Consider the following 18716-nt stretch of genomic DNA (forward strand, 5'->3'; position numbering starts at 1 on the left):
GTCCTGATCTCTGCTATGTCTCCAGCCTGGAGCATTTCCTGACACAAAGTGGGACCCTGGGAAATATGAACTGAATGAATGAATGAACGAATGAATTACTACATGCATCCATCCCTACACTTGAAAGCCAGGAGTCTAACACCAGGGAGACCAAGTCCCAAGGGCCAGAGGCGGGCCTGGAGGGGAGCAGAGCCAGGAGGTCAGGGCAAGGCGAGGACAGAGCAGAGGAAGGTAGAATGACACCACATCACAGCCCCTCTCCTGTAGCCTGAACCCCACGCCCAATACCCAGCACATGGTGGACACCTGTGAAATGCTTGTTGGAAGAATGGCAGGCAAGGAGGAGGGAAGGGCACTTACCAAACACGTACCAGGTGCTAAAAAAAATCAACCAAGATATTCATTCATTCACAGACAAGCCACTGAACACAGCCCTGTGCGAGGCACTTTTCTAGGTCCGCAGGAGCCTACACTCTGGATAGGGACAGAAAATTGTGTAGTTCATGATCCCTGCCCTCTCCAACATCACAATCTTGTGACAAGAATGACACTAACCAGCTCTATATGTTGTATATTAACACCAGACCCATTTCACAAGATGAGGGAGTGGAGGTTCAGGACATTTAGGGGTCTCGGCTGCTGGGTCGCAGAGCCAGGTCTAGAATCAGCTGGGTCTGCCTGGCTCCAAACCTTCTTCCTCCTCGCAGTTGAGTGTGGCTGCTGTCCAGTGCTCAGGGGAGGGGGGGTGTGGTCGTCGCGACCGGGGCAGCGGGAAGGCAGGAGGAATGGCCCAGGAGAAGGAGCAGAGGGGTAACACAGGGAGCCAGTTCCAGGCCAGGAAGAAAGTCGTTTGAAGGTGCAGCAGAAGAAGTGAAATCAGAGAGTGGGAGGAAACCAACGGCAGACTGATGGCTTCGGATTTCTGCTTCAGGCACTAGGGAGCCAGTGAAGGTCTGTGAGCACAGGGCTCTTGAAGAGCGGCCTGGAGGCTTGCATCAGACTAATGAGAACCCTGTGGCAAGAGGGAGGCCTGGCCGGAGGCTGTAACAATGGGCAAGGAAGGAGGTAGGAAGAGCAGGGCTAAGGACATCAAAGGGGAAGGACTGAGGGGCCTGGAGGCCAGCAGAGCCTGGAGGCGTGAGGCCGAGTGTCCTTAAGGTAATGGCTTGGATGGAAACCAGAAATCACAAGGTGTTCTGCCCCAGTCATTGAAAATGTCCTGAGTCAACCACAGCTATAAAGAAAGAAAAATGCAGAACTGACATTTACGAAGCCCCTGGGATGGGCCTGGACTGCCTGGACACCCTCGTGCTTCGTCGCATGTGAGTCTCACCCCCACTGTATGCAGAAGGTGATTTTTCACAACTTTATGGAGGAATATTTTACATATTCTAAAATCCACCCAATTCAAGTTTACAATGCTATGATTTTTAGCACACTTACCAAAGTTTTAGAACATTTTCATCCCCCCCAAAATCCCTCGAACCCATTTTATGTTAATCCCTGTTCTACCCCCTCCCTGCCCGAGGCCTACTTTCTGCCTCTATAGATTGGCTTTTTCTAGACATTCTTTATAAATAGAATCACACAATATGTGGTCTCTCATGTTTGGTTTCTTTCAAATAGCATAATGGTTTTGAGGTTCATCTCTGTTCTCGCACGTATCAGTAGTTAGTTTCTTTCTAAGGCTGAATCGTATTCCATTGTATGGGTAGGCCACGTTTTGTTTATCTATCCACGAATTGATAGACATGTACTTTTGGCTCTTATGAATAATGAATAATGCTGCCATGAACGTTCATGTACAGATCTTTGTGTGACCTACGTTTTCATTTCTCTTGGATGGAATGGAATTGCTGGGTCCTATGGAAAGTTTCACTTTTTAAGAAGTGTGCACAGTCTTGGCCCATCATGAAGTGCTGCTATCAGCTAGAAATGCCTGAGGGCCCTCACCTGGGCCCGCACTACTTGTAGGGACCCCCACAGACATTTCCCCAACTGGAGCCAGTGCTGTGGCTGGATGGGTCCTTGTGGTTCTTATTATGATTGTAAGATGCAGCTCAGCTCAGAAACCACCATCAGGGAACTTCAAAAAAAAACCCCAAGGTTTATTACTCACAAGCCCTGCAGGATACACAGCACACCCGGGGCCACTCAGCGAGGTCACAGGAAGAATGAGAGAGACAGGGAGGGAGAGAGAGAGAAAGAGGAGCTGGGGTTGAGGATGGGTTTCGCAGGTTCACTCTTTATTGGTGACTTGAAAACATAAGAACAGGAATTAACGTGGGAAGGGAAAAAGCAGGGTCACTTCAGCAATCAATCGTCTGGGTCACCCGGGGATTTTCCAAAGGAGAACTTCATCGGTGGGCAGCCTGGCTCTGTATCTATCTAGCTGTGTAGCTGGCAATGTGCTTATTCAAGTCGAGGTCTTTGAAATGGATGTCTCTGCCACCGAAAGCTTGATGTCAAGCACTTACATTACAATCCAAAAAAACCTAACGGTGAGGTACTTACACTACAGAGGTGATGCCATCATTTTTCCTAGAAGGATACTGAAGTTCAGAGAGGTCAAGTGAATTGCCCTGTGACACCAGCTCATAGCCCAGTGAGGGAAGTAGATTGACGAAAATCATAGGCTCTATATGTCACTTGGTAGAAGTTGCTTTCGAAAAGGATCTCCCTCATGGACCTATCCACTGTCCTGTGCCAGCAGGTCCACCGTTAGCACATCTTCCATTGTGTTAAGCATTGCGCCTCTTCATTCTCAATTGCAAGGTGAATTCCCCGGCCATGGGGATGTGTTAATTCCCACAAGACCTTTCTGTAAATGATCTCCAGCCATCGAGCCTGGAGCCTGCAAAAGGAGGAGAAAATGACCAGCAAGGTGTAATGAGGGCCTGGGAAAGAGGCAAAGATGTTTGCCTGGGCTGGTCCTTCAATTTCATTCAATTCACATTCACTGGGTGTCTACCCTGGGCCAGGCCCTGTGCTGGGCACTTAGAGGGAGACAGGGCAAATCAGACCTGACCCTGCTCTTAGGGAGCTCACAGCCCATTGGGGCAAGTGGATTCACCATCATACACCAGAGAGGTGCGATCTTGGGGTAGACATCAGGCTCCGAGAGCCAGAGCAGAAAGTGACAAATTCCCACTGGGGAGATGGGAAATTCTTCCTGGATGAGGTAGCATTTGGATGGAGGCTGAGGAAGGGCTTTCGAGGCAGAGGGCTCAGCACGAGTGGCAGGGAAATTCAGGGTGGACCCTCAGGCATCTCCCATAGCTTGGAGATTGAAAACCGAGGTTAGAAGATTGAACACTCAAATGCCCGAGGGGCGGAATGACCACAGGGACCAGTGAATCCAGCCAGACAGGCAATGTCGTGAGCTGGGGTAGCAGCACCCTGTCTAGCTGGTAGCTGCTCTTCAGCTTGGGTCAATTGTCACTACGTGGGAATACAGGCTCAGTATTGCCATCTTCGATGTTTCCAAAGAAACTCCCCCCAAAAACAAACGAACAAACAATATTGATGTGAAATATCCAGATTTGGCAGCGCCAGAAATACTTTTGAAATTCTTTAAACTCACGTATGGTACAGACTTTGCCCAAGGGCCTCCAGTCTGCAACCCCTGGCCAACTTGCAGTGTCCTGGTGATGCCTGCTCTCCCAACCCTCTCTTGGTCTTTGAGGAAAGACCTGCCAGAGAGAGGGCTGGCCCTCCTGCCTGAGCCTTCCTCCTGCTCAAAAGCGATTGGCTGTGCCAAGAGCCAATCAGAACACAGAAACGGGGGGGGGGTGGCGGGGGGGGGAGGGAGCGCCTGGCAAAGGAGAAAGTAGATGAGCAGCCGTCAAACCCCACCAGCAGCAAGTGTATGGAATTGACGGATTTTAATTACATCGCATTCTAATCCTTAACATTTATTTAAAAAGTGACGGGGGCGGGCATGAGGGCGGTCACAAGTGTGCTCAGCTCCAGGATTGCCGTGTGTCTAATTAGAAGTTTTCTCCCTCTTGATCACCTAAAGTCAAATTCATTTACTCTGCTCGAATTGAGGGTTTAATTGGTTTTTGTTTTTCCTCCTCCTGTCTTCTCCCCCATCGCCTTTGCCTTCCAAAGGGCCTCTCTGAGCGCAGGAAGCAGGCTACAGCGTCTCGTTATGATACGGCATCCCTCTAAGGAAACTCGTTTATGACTGTTCTCGCCAGCTGCGGCAGCAGCATTAGCCCAGGCGCGCAAGTATTATTGAGGCCATCATGATTTAGGGCCTTGTGATGTCTGATGGGAACCCAGGGTGGCTTGCGACAGAGGTGGGCTTCTTGATCCAGGCAGGCCCGGCCCTCTATCTCTCCCTGCTAGTCCAGAAGGCCCCCTGTCCTTTCAATCTGTTGTGTGCCTGAGTGGGCTTTATATTCCGATTCTGGAAGAAAAGTGGTGGAAAACAACAGTTAGAAGCCGAGCCAGCTACAATGGAGGACGTCGTGGAGGCACTAAAACCATCCATTCTTTTGCCAGGTTTCTTCCCTTTTTTGTTGCCTCTCTCTCCCCTTGTCAATTAATGCCAAACATGGCAGCTTCTCTCTGGGGGGTAGAGAAGGTGGCAGGCAGCTACAGCCCCATGGGAAGAGTTCTGTCTTCCGGCCAGACCTTCTATGGGTGCTGGAGAGGGGAGGAGGCGGAGGCAGACGTAGGTACAAAGGTCAGCATGATGCAGAGCGGAGCTAGGCCGGAACCCAGCGCAGTCACAGACAAGCCCTACGACCCGGGGCGTGTGACCCGGCCACTCCGAACCTCCGTTTCCTCTTTGTAACACAGGGTTGACATGAGGTTGCTATGAAGAGTCAGTGTACCTGGCACGTGGCATGAACTCATCCCACAGCACAGGGGTCCCCAGCCCCCAGGCCGCAGACCGGCGCCGCGGTCACCTGTCCGCGGCCTGTTAGGAACCCGGCTGCACAGCAAGAGGTGAGCGGCAAGCCAGTGAGCAAAGCTGCATCTGCTGCACCCCATCGCTCCGCATCGCTCGCATTACCGCCTGAACCATCCCACCCACCACGCCAATCCCACCCCGCCCGTCAGTGGGAAAACTGTCTTCCATGAGACCCATCCCTGGTGCCAAAAAGGTCGGGGACCGCTGCCACAACAGATGGCAGAACAGTGTGTTATGTGGTTTTGAACACTTAGCAAGGCATCTGGCACACAGTAAGTGCTCAATAAATAACCACTATTATTACCATTTGACCTTGAGCAAGTTAGCTAACCTGTCTGGGCCTTGGGCTTGGGGATAATCACTGCCCCCCTCCCTGGCTCTTAGAGTTGTTTTGAGAAGGAAATGTGTTCATTCACTTCTAGAGAGCAGTGTCTGGCAGAGAGTTAGGGTTCCCTGTACGTTGGTGATGATTATTCCAGTAGCTCCCTGAGCTTGGGCAAGTCATTTAACTACTCTGGACCTTAGTTCTCTCATCTGCAAAAAAATAAATAAAAGATAAAAATATAGCACCATCTGTCCTGTCTACCTCACAGGGTTGTTGTGATAATGAAATGAGATAGTGTTGATAAAAACATTTGGTGATCTGTAAGTGTTCTACAAGTGTTAGCTGTTAGCATCACTCCATTAAAAGGTAATTAGTTGGTAAATAAAGGGAAAGAATCAAGCATTTATCTTGCCTTTGCCATGCACACTGTGCCACTGGGTACCCAAATTACAGATGAGGGACATTTCTCTTTTTAGAAGGATTCCAGCTGGTAAATGAAGAAGGGTTGATAAAATAAGAATCTCACCATTTTGCAACCCCTAATGGATCTAGATCCTGGACATCCACAGCTGCTAACATCCCCAAACTGGAGACGGCGGGCATTGTGTGTCTTCTGATGGAAACACGAAGCACCGTGAGATCGTCTTGCTAAAATAGCCAAACTTGAATCTGTTCAAGCTTCAAAAACTAATTGTCAATTTACTGGAAATACAGAAGACAGAGGGATGAGTTAGAACACACCATGGGGATGAAACCAGTAAAGTCCACACTGGGAAAACATAGGACAAGCATCTGGTTTCTTTAAAAAAAAGATAATTTAAAAAGAGAGAGGTACAGTCACTTTGGAAGACACTTCGGCAGTTTCTTACAGAACTAAACATACTCTTACCACACGATCCAGCAATTGCGCTCTTTGGTATTTACCCAGAAGTAGTTGAAAACTTATTTCCACACCAAAAAATACACATGGATGTTTATAGTAGCTTTATTCATAATTGCCAAAACTTGGAAGCAACCAAAATGTCCTTCAGTAGGTGAATGGAGAAACTGTGGTACATTTAGACAATGGAGTATTCAGTGCTAAAAAGAAATGAACTATGAAGCCATGAAAAGACTTGGAGGAAACTTAAATGCATATTGGTAAGTGAGAGAAGCCAATCTGAAAATGATACATTCTGTTTGCTTCCAACTATATGACATTCTGGAAAAGGCAAAACTATGGAGACAGTAAAAAGATCAGTGGTTGCCAGGGCTGATGGGAGGCATGAATAGGCAGAGCCCAGAGAATTTTGGGGCAGTGAAAATACTCTGTATGTTACTATAATGATGGATACATGTCATTATACATTCGTCCAAACCCATAGAATATACAACAACAAGAATAAACCCTAATGTAAACTATGGACTCTGGGTGATTATGATGTGTCAGTGCAGGTCCATTGATTGTGACAAATGTACCACTCTGGTGGGGATGTTGATAACGGGCCGACTGTGCAGGTCTGAAAGCAGGGGATGTATAGGAACTCTCTGTACTTTCCTCTCAATTTTGAACCTAAAACTGCTCTAAAAAACAAAGTCTATTTTAAAATATGAGAGAGAGGGATGGAGAGGGATTATAGATTAAAAGAGACTTAGATACATCAACCAACCTCCTTAGGATCCTGATTCAAACTATAAAATAAATAGAACTAAGATGTGAAAGGCAACGGGAAATGTGAATAGTCACTGGATATTTGATGATATCAAGGATTTATTCTTAATTTTTAGTGGAATAATTATATTACAGTTATGTAAAAAACATAGAAAAGCATGCTGGGATAAATATGGATAGAATATATGGTGTCTGGGGTTTGCTTCAAAATGATACAGGGGAGTGGGTAGATGTAGACATGAAGCATGATTGATCACTGTTGAAGCCAGGTGACAGATGTAAGGGCTATCATTATAATAGTCTCTACTTCTGTATATGTTTGAATTTTTCCAAGGACAAGCCTGTATCGGGAATCCTGAGACTGCATGTAATGCAAATGCTATAGGGGTCCTTTCGAGAAAGCCAGGGGGTTCAGTGGTCAACCTTCCTGAGGCCATTGGGCCTCCCTTTGAGTCCTTAATAAATTTGTTCCTTTGGGTGCCCATAATTATACTCCCCAGGATAATATAGGGGGGGTGATTTTATAGTCATTTTTAATGAATATTTAGGGGTTCCCACCTTCTGTCTGTTTCTAATACCACCCCCAGGGACTTCAGAGGCAAGGCTGGGATAATCAGGGAAGGCTACCTGGAGGAGGTGGCCTAAGAGGAGGAAAGAGGGATATTCTAGCCAAAGCAAAGTCTCAGAGACAGAGGTGTTCAGAGCTGTCCTAGGACTGTAAGGACAGGGGCCTGGCTAGAGCAGGGGAGGGGAGCTGCAGGTGCTAAATTGAAAGCCAGACTGGAGCCTTGAAAGCCAGGTGGAGAAGTCTGATTTCCTTGTATCTGCATAGCTCAATAGCTCCATAATACCCACAGAAGAGAGTCAAGTGCTCTTCTTTGATTTAATGGGGTGGTAGCATTATGCAAGCTGGATTATCAGAGGGAAAAGATGAGGGGAACGGAGGAGGGGGCAGGAAGGGGGGGAAGCAGAAGCCTCATCTCTTAGATGGCTATTGACATAGGCCAACATTTCTCAAAGAGTGTTCATAGGAACCCTAATCCCTCAAGATCCTCCATGGAAAAAGGGGTACCACGGACAGGAGTTTGAGAAATGCTGCATTGGTTCCTCTCATTAACATATAAAGGTCCTGAGAACTCCCACAAGTAAGTCATTTTAATTTTGTTTAAGCGTTTTATCACAAAATGCCTCTCTCTCTCCATTTTTAGGAAGCTGCATCTAGACCACCAGGCAGTTATGACGAAGTTTCCAGACCTTCCTGTTCCAGACCCGCCTGTTGATCCCTTGTCCCAACTCCCCACACCCCTCCTACATTTTTGGCCCTGAAGCCAGGCTGACCCATTTTTCCAGCGTCTCTGCAGCACGCTGAGGAAGGTTGGGGAAACATTAGGGTCTCGGTGGGCCTGTCAGCCCAAGCCTCCCCGTCACAAGGTTTCAATATGTATGAAGCACTTACATCAAGTGGGGGGAAATATGGGGGAGTGGGTGTCAGAAGACCTCCCCCTCTCACTCTTCTGGAGCAGCGTGAGTGCTGCTGGCCTCGAAAATCCCAGGCCTGTGATGCTGGCGTGCACTTGGTGCTGAATTAAAAGCCTTTGTCCTTGATCCTGCGGGGAGGCGGGGGCAGAGAGCTCTGTCCTTCCTGCCCAGGCACTGCAAGAGGACTCCTGGGGGGCTCCATGGCCGGCTTGTGCAGCACAACCCAGGCTGCACCATCCCACCCGCCTGCCACCACCCAGCCTGGGTGGGGAGTGAAGAGGAGCCCCCTTGTCCCTTTGCTGGACTGGAGTTGCTGGTCTAAGGGTAGGAGGGCCTGTGAGGGGGATACTCCTTCCCACCCGCCCCTCCCTATCCCACTCATTCATGTTCTAGGCTCATAAACCAAACTCACAAAGAGCCCTGCCCTCATGGGGCTTGCTTTCCAGTAGGAGGCCAGAGCGGGGATGCAGAAAGTTTACGTTAAGCTTAATAAGGATAAAGTCCATATAAAATATTAGAAGAACATCCGTGCTATCAAAGACAAAGAAAGTTGAGCAGGTAAAGGAGATGGGAGTTTTGGGGGACGGGTATCTCCAATCCCACCCCCCTGCCTTATTTTTCTCCATAGCATTCACCATCCTCTGCTTAACTGTATCATCCCTCACTTATCTGTTTAGTGTCTCTCTCCCTCCACAAAAATGGCTGCTCCGTGCGGTCAGGAGCTTGGGCTGTTTTGTTCACAGCTGTTACCGTGTAGTAAATGCTCAATAAATATTTGTCAAATAAATGAAGCAGTCTGCGTGCCTGGCATCCCTCCCTCCCATCCCCTGCCCTCCCTCTGGGGAGGGACTTTCTTTGGGCAGCTGGTGCAGCCCTGCCCTGGCCACGCCAGGCACCAGCCAGGAGCAAAACTCGTTCCTCCTCAGCCCCTTCCACCCCCAGAGAGGGTGAGCACAGGCCCATCCCTGTGGGGGGATGAAAAGCTGGGAGACGACTCGAGGGGTGGGACCCAGGAGACAGGCCCGTGTGGAGGGAGGGTCCCGAGTGCTCTACTCCAACTCAGAATACATCCGGAAGCTGACCTTTTCTTACCATTCCCACCTCCATCCCCTCCCTTGGGGCCCAGCTGCCATCATGTCTCCCCTGGATTATTGCAGCAGCCACCGCCCTGCTCTGCCCAGCCAGGTCCATCCTGTTAACATCAGTCAGGTCTTGTCAGTCCTCTGCTGAAAGCCCACTGGAGGCTCGCTTCTCACTCAGAACAAAAGCCAGTGCTTCAGCCCACAAGACTGATGTGATCTTGCCCCTCACATCCCCCTGCCATCTATTTCTAGCCTTACTATACCTCCTTCCTCATCCTGAAGTACCGCTAACATTCCTACCTCAGGACCTTTGCTCTTTCTGTTCCCTCTGCCTAGAAGTCTCTGCTCCTGGTATCCCTGTGGCTGGTACTTTCTTAGTATTTAGCTGGCTGCTCAATACCACCTCCTGCTCTCTACCACCTTCCCTGACCAGCCCCCTCCAAAGAGCACCCCCAATCTCTCTATCTTTTCTATATTTACTTTTTACCTCATGGCTCTTTTCACCAGTTGACATTATACTATATGTTTATTCAGTTGCCCATTGTTTATGCAATAAAAAGAAGCTTCATGAGGACAACAATGATGCTATTTTGTTGAACACCGTATTCCTAGCACCTAGAATGGTGCCAAGGACATAGTAGGTGCTCAGTAAATTTTTGTGGAATGAATGAATGAAAAAGCCAGACTCATCAGTTTCGGTGGACACTGCAAGAAGTCAAGTTCCCCAGGGAACATGGATAGTAGTCTGCTTCCTGCCCTACCCTGGTACATAGCAGAGGGGCCATGCCGGGGCTGGGGCTCAGTCCCCAATCTGGGAAAACTTTCCCAAGACCGGCTAATGGTTCAGAGGCCACTGGAAGGGCAGTGGACACCACCTTGCCTCCATCTGCTGCTTGAGTAGCCTCCCTGCTTCCCTGGCAGGTGGCCAGCCAGGCTTTCTGAGCTCTGCAGGGACAGAGACCCTCTCCCTACGGAGATGCCCCCTCTCTGATTTACAGAAATAGAAATAATGGCAGAATGTGTAGGAGATCTGATTATAAGAAACATAGATGTTCTTAGAAAAATTGGGAACTGCAAGAAAGCACAAAGAAAGAGGAAATAAATCCTAATCTCCTATGTACATACTACTCTGGGTTTTGTTTTGTTTTGTTTACAAAATTGAGATCAGGTGGCACATCCTATGTTGTAACTGACTTTATTCTTAACATTATATATTATATTGGGAGCATACTCCCAGGCCATTATACATTTTTTTCTATAATGCCATTTTTAGTAGTTCTGATTGTCTTGTATTATGGAATCAGGCCAAACCACCGTAGTATATTTCACTGTTAGGTTTTTTTCCTCCCTGACGCTAACCAAACACATGGTGTCTTTTCCAACATCACCTCTCTAAGGCTATGACACCAACTGCGTGTTCAAGGATTCAATTGGATTCTGACTCCATCTCTCTGGAGTCCGCGTTAGATCTCACAGGTTAGATCTCACAGGCTTTAGTCCTACAAGACTGCCCCTGCTTCAGATACCAGTTGCAAGCCCTGGGCCACCCATACTTCTGACCGACTGGTTATAAATCGGAGGTTCCCAGGACCCCCTCCACAGGTTTGGTAATTTGCTAGAAAGACTTTTACAAAATTCAGGAGAACACTTACATGTACTGGTTTATTATAAAGGCTACAACTCAGGAATAGCTGTATGGAAGCGATGAATCGGACAAGGTTTGGGCAGGAGGTACAGAGCTTCCATACCCTTCCAAGGACCGCCATCCTCCCATCCCCTGAATGCACTCACCAACCAGGAAACTCTCCAAACTTCGTCATTTAGAGGTTTTCATTTTTGTTTTAGTTTTTTTTGGCAAGGGTCTTTGTCGATGTGATTATTTATTTATTTGATGTGGACCATTTTGAAAGTCTTCATGGAATTTGTTACAGTATCACTTCTGTTTTTTGTTTGTTTGTTTTGTTTATGTTTTGGTTTTTTGGCTTCAAGGCACGTGGGATCTTAGGTCCCTCACCAGGGACTGAACCTGCACCCCCCTGCACTGGCAGGCAAAGTCTTAACCACTGGACCACCAGGGAAGTCCCCATTTAGAGGTTTTTATGGAGGTTTCATTATACATGCATGATGGATTAATCATCGGCCCTTAGTGATGAATTCAATCTCCAGCCCCTCTGCCCTCCCTGGAGGTTGGGGCCAAGGCTGAAAGTTCCAGGCTTCTCATCAAGGTTTGGTCTTTCTGGTGACCACCCTCCATCCTGAAGTTATCTGGGGACCTGCCAGGAGTTGCTTCATTAGAGCTAAAGATGCCCATATAACAGTATCACTGAGGAAATTACAAGGGACTTCAGAGCTCTGTGTCAGGAAGCAAGGACCATCGTTTCTATGATGCCACTTAACCAGCCCCTTGTCGTTGGACTCTTAGGTTGTTTATTCTTGGAAACCGTGCCGCAGTGAGCACCCTGAGTCATGCATCCCAGCGTTCACTCTGACTGTGTCCTCGGGACCGTGTCCCTCTCCGGACAAAGCTGGATAGAAGTCCAGGCGGGCGAAAGAAGTGGTGGCCCATTTCGTTCCTTTCGCTCCAGGCAGATTTGAGGGGGTCCTCAAAGGCACTAGAATGTTCCCCTCTCCTCTCCACAGGCCTCCCCAGAACCTGCACTTTTCAGACTTAGGGTATCCCACTGGGGGAAGTTTTGACATCCTCAGAAAGCCCTTTTTGTGGATTCAAATACATTTGCCCAAAAGCTACATGTAGGGTCTGACGTTTTACACATAGTGTGGTGTCTAGGCTGCTGTGAGAGCTTAAGCAAGTCCGTTCTTCTCTCTGAGCGTCCATCTCCTTCTCTGTACAATGAGTGAACAAGATGGTCTCAAGGCCCTTTGCGATCCTGCCTCTGAGCAAAGCTCTGTCAGCGGCCTGTAGTATAGAAGAGGGTCTGATAGCCTGGACTGGAATCCCAGCTTTGCCAAACTGGAACTTTGTGACCTTTGACAACTTCCTTGTCTCTCTGTGCCTCAGTTTCCTCACCCATACAATGGGGATAAGAGTAATGGCCACCTCATGGGGATGTGAGAGGAATAAATCAGATAATCCAGGCTGGCTGTTAACATGGTGCCTGCCTTATAGCACAGGACGTGCTCAGTGATCTGTTAGTGTAATTGTGATGATGAGACTTGGTCTTTCACAGACTTTATCCCAACAACCACACCAATCTTGGTCTTGTCCCTGTCTTACCAATGAGGAAACAGGCTCAGAGAGAGAACAGGACTTGCGTCGTGTCACGTGGCCAGCTCAGGGGCATGGCCAGGCTTATCCCCGCCCCCCACTCCCACTCCAGGGCGCTCTGCCTCTGGAAGGCCGGCCACGGTTGGTAAACCAGCCCACAGTAGATCTGGGGACAGTAGAGACCCTGTGGCTGAGAGTTGAGCCAGTGGTTCCTCTACCCCCTCCCCATACTTGACTCACCTTTCAGAGCGTGGACATCGGCAGGTGAGGAGGGGGGCAGCAGCCCATGGTATGTCAGGCTGTCAGAAAACAATGCCAGGTGCTGCTGGGCTCAAGGAGCCCGAGTGACTAGTATGCTGTGTCAAAAAAACCAAAAAACAAAAAACCAGAAGTGAAACTCAGAGGAACAATTTCCTCCCCAAAACAAAAGGTGCACAGCCCACCTGGTAGTCCAGGTGTGGACCCAGCAGTAGGGGGCAGTAGGAGGACCTGTTACCCTTGAGAGCCTTAGCTAGCGGGGAGAGTAGTTGGCCCGGCCCCAGGAGACTCAGGCTGCCTTAAGACTTTAGGCTCTGTGTTGCCCGGCAGTCAGTGCTACACCGGCTTGGGCAATAGGCTGGGGTCTTTCCGCCTCTCCAAATTTTACCCTGGGGATGGGGAGGCAAGTCCTCTCTGTTCCCAGGTCCTCCAAACCTATTTCAGTAGGAAACAGGGAGGTCAGGGCAAGCGTGTGGCCCATCTCCGACACACACCCATATGCTCCTCCCATCACACCATCTTCCCCCAGCCCAGGGAGCATCGTCTGGTCTGGGGACTTGAAGCATCCTGCATCTTCCAAATCTCTGGTTCTTTCCAAATCCCCACACACCCAGGCTTCAGTTTTTGACACTCAGAAGACAAGAACTGACTTCTAACTACCACTGGATCGTCTGTCCCCTGCGGCAGTGAACGTTTTGAGTCCAAACGCCCTATAAAGGAAGAGGAAATGCCAGGGAAGGAAGGAAGGTTAATATTTCAAAAAGAAAACCATCTGGCATATAATCTTGCATTTATTCTTGTGATCAATTACTCTGTCTCCCTTAGACCGTAAGTCCTGTGAGGGCAGGACCCGCACCTGATGTGGCTCACTGTCCCAGCTCCAGTGTCTGGGATGGGGCCTGATACATGAGGGGGAATGAAGACTCAATGAACGAAGGATGGCCATCCACCTTCCTGGAGCTGCCTGGGTGAGCTCAGAAAGGACTCCTGGAACCAAAGAAACGAGGGGGCTCAGCCACATCTGTGGTTGCCAAGCTGGGGTCTGTGAAGGCTGTTACGTGAATTTTGTTTTCAAGGTTTTCAAAAGTCTAATAAAGTCAGTTCCCCTCCCCTCCCTGCAGGCGGCTTGCAGTAGCTCACCAAGATGGCAGCCTCTTGGATTTTTCCCAGGGTCGTAACCATGGCCCAGGGTCTCGGGTTGGCACTTAGTGACGTCACAGACACCAACCCCAATTCCAGATCACATGCCCGCTAGTGACAGTCACTACATTGCACTCAATGGACGTGTGAAGGTCATGCACCACCCTGCAAATGTGGGCTGTGGCAGAAGCGGTATTGCAGAGAGCACGACACGTAGGGTTACCTGATGATCCACGTGAGCTTTGATGAGGAGAAGTTTAGGATCCCAGCTTAACAGCCCCTTAAAGTCCCTCCCAGAGCCAAGCACTGCAGGTGAGCGTGCGTCCTGACAGCTTTCTTCCAGATCCAGAAGTGCCTGAGCCCAGGACGAGGGAGAGAATGGAAGTAGGGGGAGGGAGGAGCCCCAGGACCAAATCCCCAGCAGGAGCTGCAATGGGCACCCCTTTCCCTGCAGCCAGGCAATTAAGGGAAGAGCCTTCCCACCACCCCATAACCACCCCACCACTGCCACAGGGCAACTTTCCCTGGCACCATCCATTTCCTCTGAGAGGAAAAGCAGGCCCACAGCTGTCCTCCAGGAGCCTGTGCCCTGGTTGCTACCCCAGAGCCGGCCACATGGGATGTTTACTGTCTCTCAAGGCCCCTGCTAATGAACATGCTAACAGCTCACCTTGTGGATTGCTAGCTCTCTCTCAGTGCTGAAGAAGTGTGTGCATTTCACGTACATTTGCTCATTTCATTTCGGGCCTCCCAAGAATCCCTTAAGGAAGGTACAAGGTTATACTCATTTTACAGAGGAAACTGAGGCCCAGAGAGGCAGTGATAGATTGCTGCAGTGGTGGTCCCCAATCTGCTCATGCGATGCCTTTGTGTGTGCCCTCCCACCCTGGTGCAGGGCTTTGCCACGTGACTTGCTTTGGCCGATGAGACAGAAGCAAGCCTGTTGCCAGCAGAGACCTCAGGTGTGTTTGCACGTTGAGGCTTGCTCTCTGGCTGCCTTCAAAGCCTTATAACACAAGGTTCGGGGCTGTGAATACGCCCAAACTAGCACGATGGAGGCTGAGAGACCACATGGAGATAAGCCCAGGAGTTCCATTCATCCCAAATGAGGCCAGTTGAGCAGCCAGTCCCAGGGGACCCAGCAGATGACAGCAGACACATGAGTGAGCCCAGCCAAGATCAGCTGAGCCCTGCCCAGACCCGAAGGACTGCTTAGCTGGTCCCAGACGAAACTGCTGACCCCCAAAACCATGAGCTAAATAAGTGGCTGTTGCATTGAGCCACTGAGTTGTGGGGTGTTTGTTGCGCTGCCAAAGCACTTGCCACAGAGATGAAGCCATTTCGCCAAGGTCACATAGCAGGACGGGGATCCAAACCCAACCTTTCTGGTCATAGAGCACATGCTCTTAGCCACTAAAGTTTTAGTGCTGGCAAAGTATATTTAGCTTCATTGCAGGCCCCTAATGAGTCCACGAACCAATCATAACAGAAGCTCAGAGATGTCAAGAAACCTACCCAAGGTCACACAGCTAGTCAGTCCTTGAGGAGGGCATCCAACCCAGTTCTGATTCCACACCCATGCTGTTCCCATCTCTCCATGAAGGCTGGATCAGCCAGGGCCTGGGGCACTGGTTTATAAATCAGCTTCTTTTCCAGTGCCTGTAAAGTCCCTCACACACCTCCTTGAATTTCATGAAAGCCCCAGTCTTTTCCCTCCCACCGTGAGATCCTCAGACAGAACAGGTGGCTCCCTCAGCCGGGGAGCTGTGGCTGTTGAACTGACCCTGCCTGTCACCCCTCCTCTTCTCACTACCCAGTAGGAGCTGTCGGTTGTCTTGGATACAGCAGGTGATGAGAAAGGATGGCAGCTGAGGTCACAGCAGGAACTGGGAAGGCTGTGGACAGGGAGAAATGGCTTCCCAAACAGACTCATGCCCTTTCACCCAGTGTGGAGTGACAGAGGAGGCCATGGCTGGCCCGCCTATGCCCTAGCCAGTGTAGGAGATCTGAGGTCTCTGTAAGATCCCCAGGAGGAAGAAGGATGGACCTGGAGTAGGGGGAAAGCAAGTCAGCTGCCCAAGGCCTCCAGATCTAATTATAAGGCTGAGGGGAGGGAGTGTCATAGAACCATCTGGAGGACCAGGGGGTGGAAATGGCCACTGGAGGGTTCCACTGAGGCCCTGCCCGGAATGAGCATCTACAGAGCAAGGATGTAGAGATAGGTCTGCTTCCCAGAGGTGGGGCAGATGAGGCCCCTCTCTACTCCACCATAAAATAAAATCAACAGTCAAGGAGGGGCTTCCCTGGTGGTGCAATGGTTAAGAATCTGCCTGCCAGTGCAGGAGACACGCGTTCGAGCCCTGGTCCGGGAAGATCCCACATGCCACGGAGCGACTAAGCCCATGTGCCACAACTACTGAGCCTGTGCTCTAGAGCCCACGAGCCACAACTACTGAAGCCCGCACACCCTAGAGCCCGTGCTCCGCAACAAGAGAAACCACCGCTATGAGAAGCCCACACACCACAACGAGGAGTAGCCCCCGCTCGCCGCAACTAGAGAAAGCCCAAGTGCAGCAACGAAGACCCAGCACAGCCAAAAATAAATAAATAAATTTATGAAAACAAAACAAACAAACAAACAAAAAAGCAAGGAGGAGGCAGCTGCGGTATGAGGGAAGAAGATGCCTTGAGTCATTCGAACTAGGTCTGAATCCCACATCCCCTACCTTCCAGGTGTGTGAATTGGGGCAGCTTTCTTTATCTCTCTGAGCCTCAGTTTCTCAGCCGGAAAATGGGGGTAATCTTCACGTATCTCATGGGTTGCCCTAAGTGAGAGAGTGTTGTGAGAGCTTCCCATAAACCACAAATGCCATGTAGGGAAGATGACGGGGGGACACCACGGCCCGCCCGTCCTTCTGGCTCCCCCAGCCTCACTGCTCCTCCTCCAAGTCCTGGTGGAAACCCCATAAGCGCCACTCCCCAGAGCTCTAAGGGCCCATAGAAACCATCTGGCCCAAATGGCCTGATTTTACAGTTGGCAAACTGAGGGCCCAGAGAGAAGGGCTTTGCCTGGAACTGCGTCTCCTAACTCGGGTTCTTTCTACTCCATCGTGCATGCGGTCAAAGCTCAGCCCTCCTGCACCCCATCCTCTCTGGCCTGAGCCTGGGTGGAGGTGAGTCAGGCGAACTGCTCCCTGCTCCTTATTGGCTAACCCGTTCCCCCTTCTAAGTGAAATAATACTTCCGCATCACGTTAGGAGGCCGGGCCTCCCAAGACGGTGCCTGGATAGCATTTGTGTGAAGAGGAATCTAAAGTCCTGGGCGTGGCCCCTATGGGAGACCTCTGAGATCCAAAAACCCGTAGGTCTTTCCAATCACATCAGCAGCGCCACAGCCTGAAGGGGACTCCCTCACGCCCACCCCGCCATCAGAGGAACAGTACATTCTATCACGTTCCAGACAGAATCCAAAGTCCATCTTCTTGTTGCCTTGTGACTCTCACACCGCTCAGAAGTGCACTTCCCTCCTGTGGGCTGTCCCACACCTTCTCAGCCCCTCCAGTCTTAGCACCCGTCCTCCCAGAGCCTACTTGCCATCTGCTCCCAGTGGGGAAGAGCTGAGGGGTCAGTCTGACTCAGAGCCCCTCTTGGAGCTGTCCTTGGATATTCCCATCCCTGGAGGCATCTGCCGCCCTCTCCCCAAAGGAAGAACCAAGCTCCTCCCTCACCTCATCTTTCCCAGGGTCCCACAGCCCAGGTGCAACCCCCAGATGCTCAGCGGAACACCCAGACTCCAAGCTGCCGATGCGACAGGGCAGCCAGCCAGGCCCAGAATTCCATCCTAGCCTCATCCTCAGGGCCGGCCTGTGAGGGTGGTCAGGTAAGGATGCAGCACTCCATACCTGCATCTGAGCCTCACCGTGAGCCTCAGTTGGCCTTCTATAAAGTGGGGATGATTATATCTTCCTCTCAGAGCTGCTCCAGGGTAGAAAGAGGTAGGGACGGAATAGATGCCTTGCTGAAAATGGCTCCCAGAAGGGTTACAGACCTCACCTTACCAGAGGTGGGCTTGATGTGGTCCCGTCCTACCTCCCTTGGCTCTGATGATCACCTGACCTCTCCCTGCATCTCTGACCCTGTCAGTGCCTGCTTAGCTTCATTTTTTAAATTGTTATTTGATTTATTCTTTTAAATAGAAAGCACATATACTTGGTACAAAATTCAAAAGGCATAACAGGGTAAATATAGGGGAAAGTAAGTCCCTCCCTTTCCTTTCTCCCAGTCATCTGGTTTTCCTCCTCAGAGGGCAGCCACTGCTCCCAGACTCAAGTGACTGAGTGATCCAGGGATAGACTATACCTTTATAAGCAAAAGTTCACATGTATTTATACAGTCTTTTCTATATTACATAAGTTGTAGCATTCCATACACATTGTTCTGGACCTTGCTTTTTTTTCACCCAACAGCCTTTCTTGGTGATCTTCCCTCATCAGGACATGGAGAGCTGCTTCTTTCTTTTTCATGACTGCATAGTATTCCATTACCTGGATATAACATCATTTATTTGCCAGTCTCCTATTCGTGCGCTCTTCTGCTGTTTCCCATAAAGCTATCATGGTGCTGCAATAAATA

The 18716-nt window shown here is 49.9% G+C and overlaps 1 long non-coding RNA gene across 1 annotated transcript in view; it reads left to right on the forward strand.

Annotated features, from left to right (window-relative positions):
- LOC132429187 (uncharacterized) overlaps nt 1-9135 on the forward strand; it is a 163025-nt gene extending 153890 nt beyond the window's left edge. Inside the window, exon 5 of the long non-coding RNA XR_009520310.1 lies at nt 8109-9135. This is a non-coding gene — a long non-coding RNA (uncharacterized lncRNA). The remainder of the gene's footprint in view (nt 1-8108) is intronic.
- The last annotated feature ends 9581 nt before the right edge of the window (nt 9136-18716 follow it).

Source organism: Delphinus delphis, chromosome 8 (assembly GCF_949987515.2).
Source record: "Delphinus delphis chromosome 8, mDelDel1.2, whole genome shotgun sequence".
NCBI lineage: Eukaryota > Metazoa > Chordata > Mammalia > Artiodactyla > Delphinidae > Delphinus > Delphinus delphis.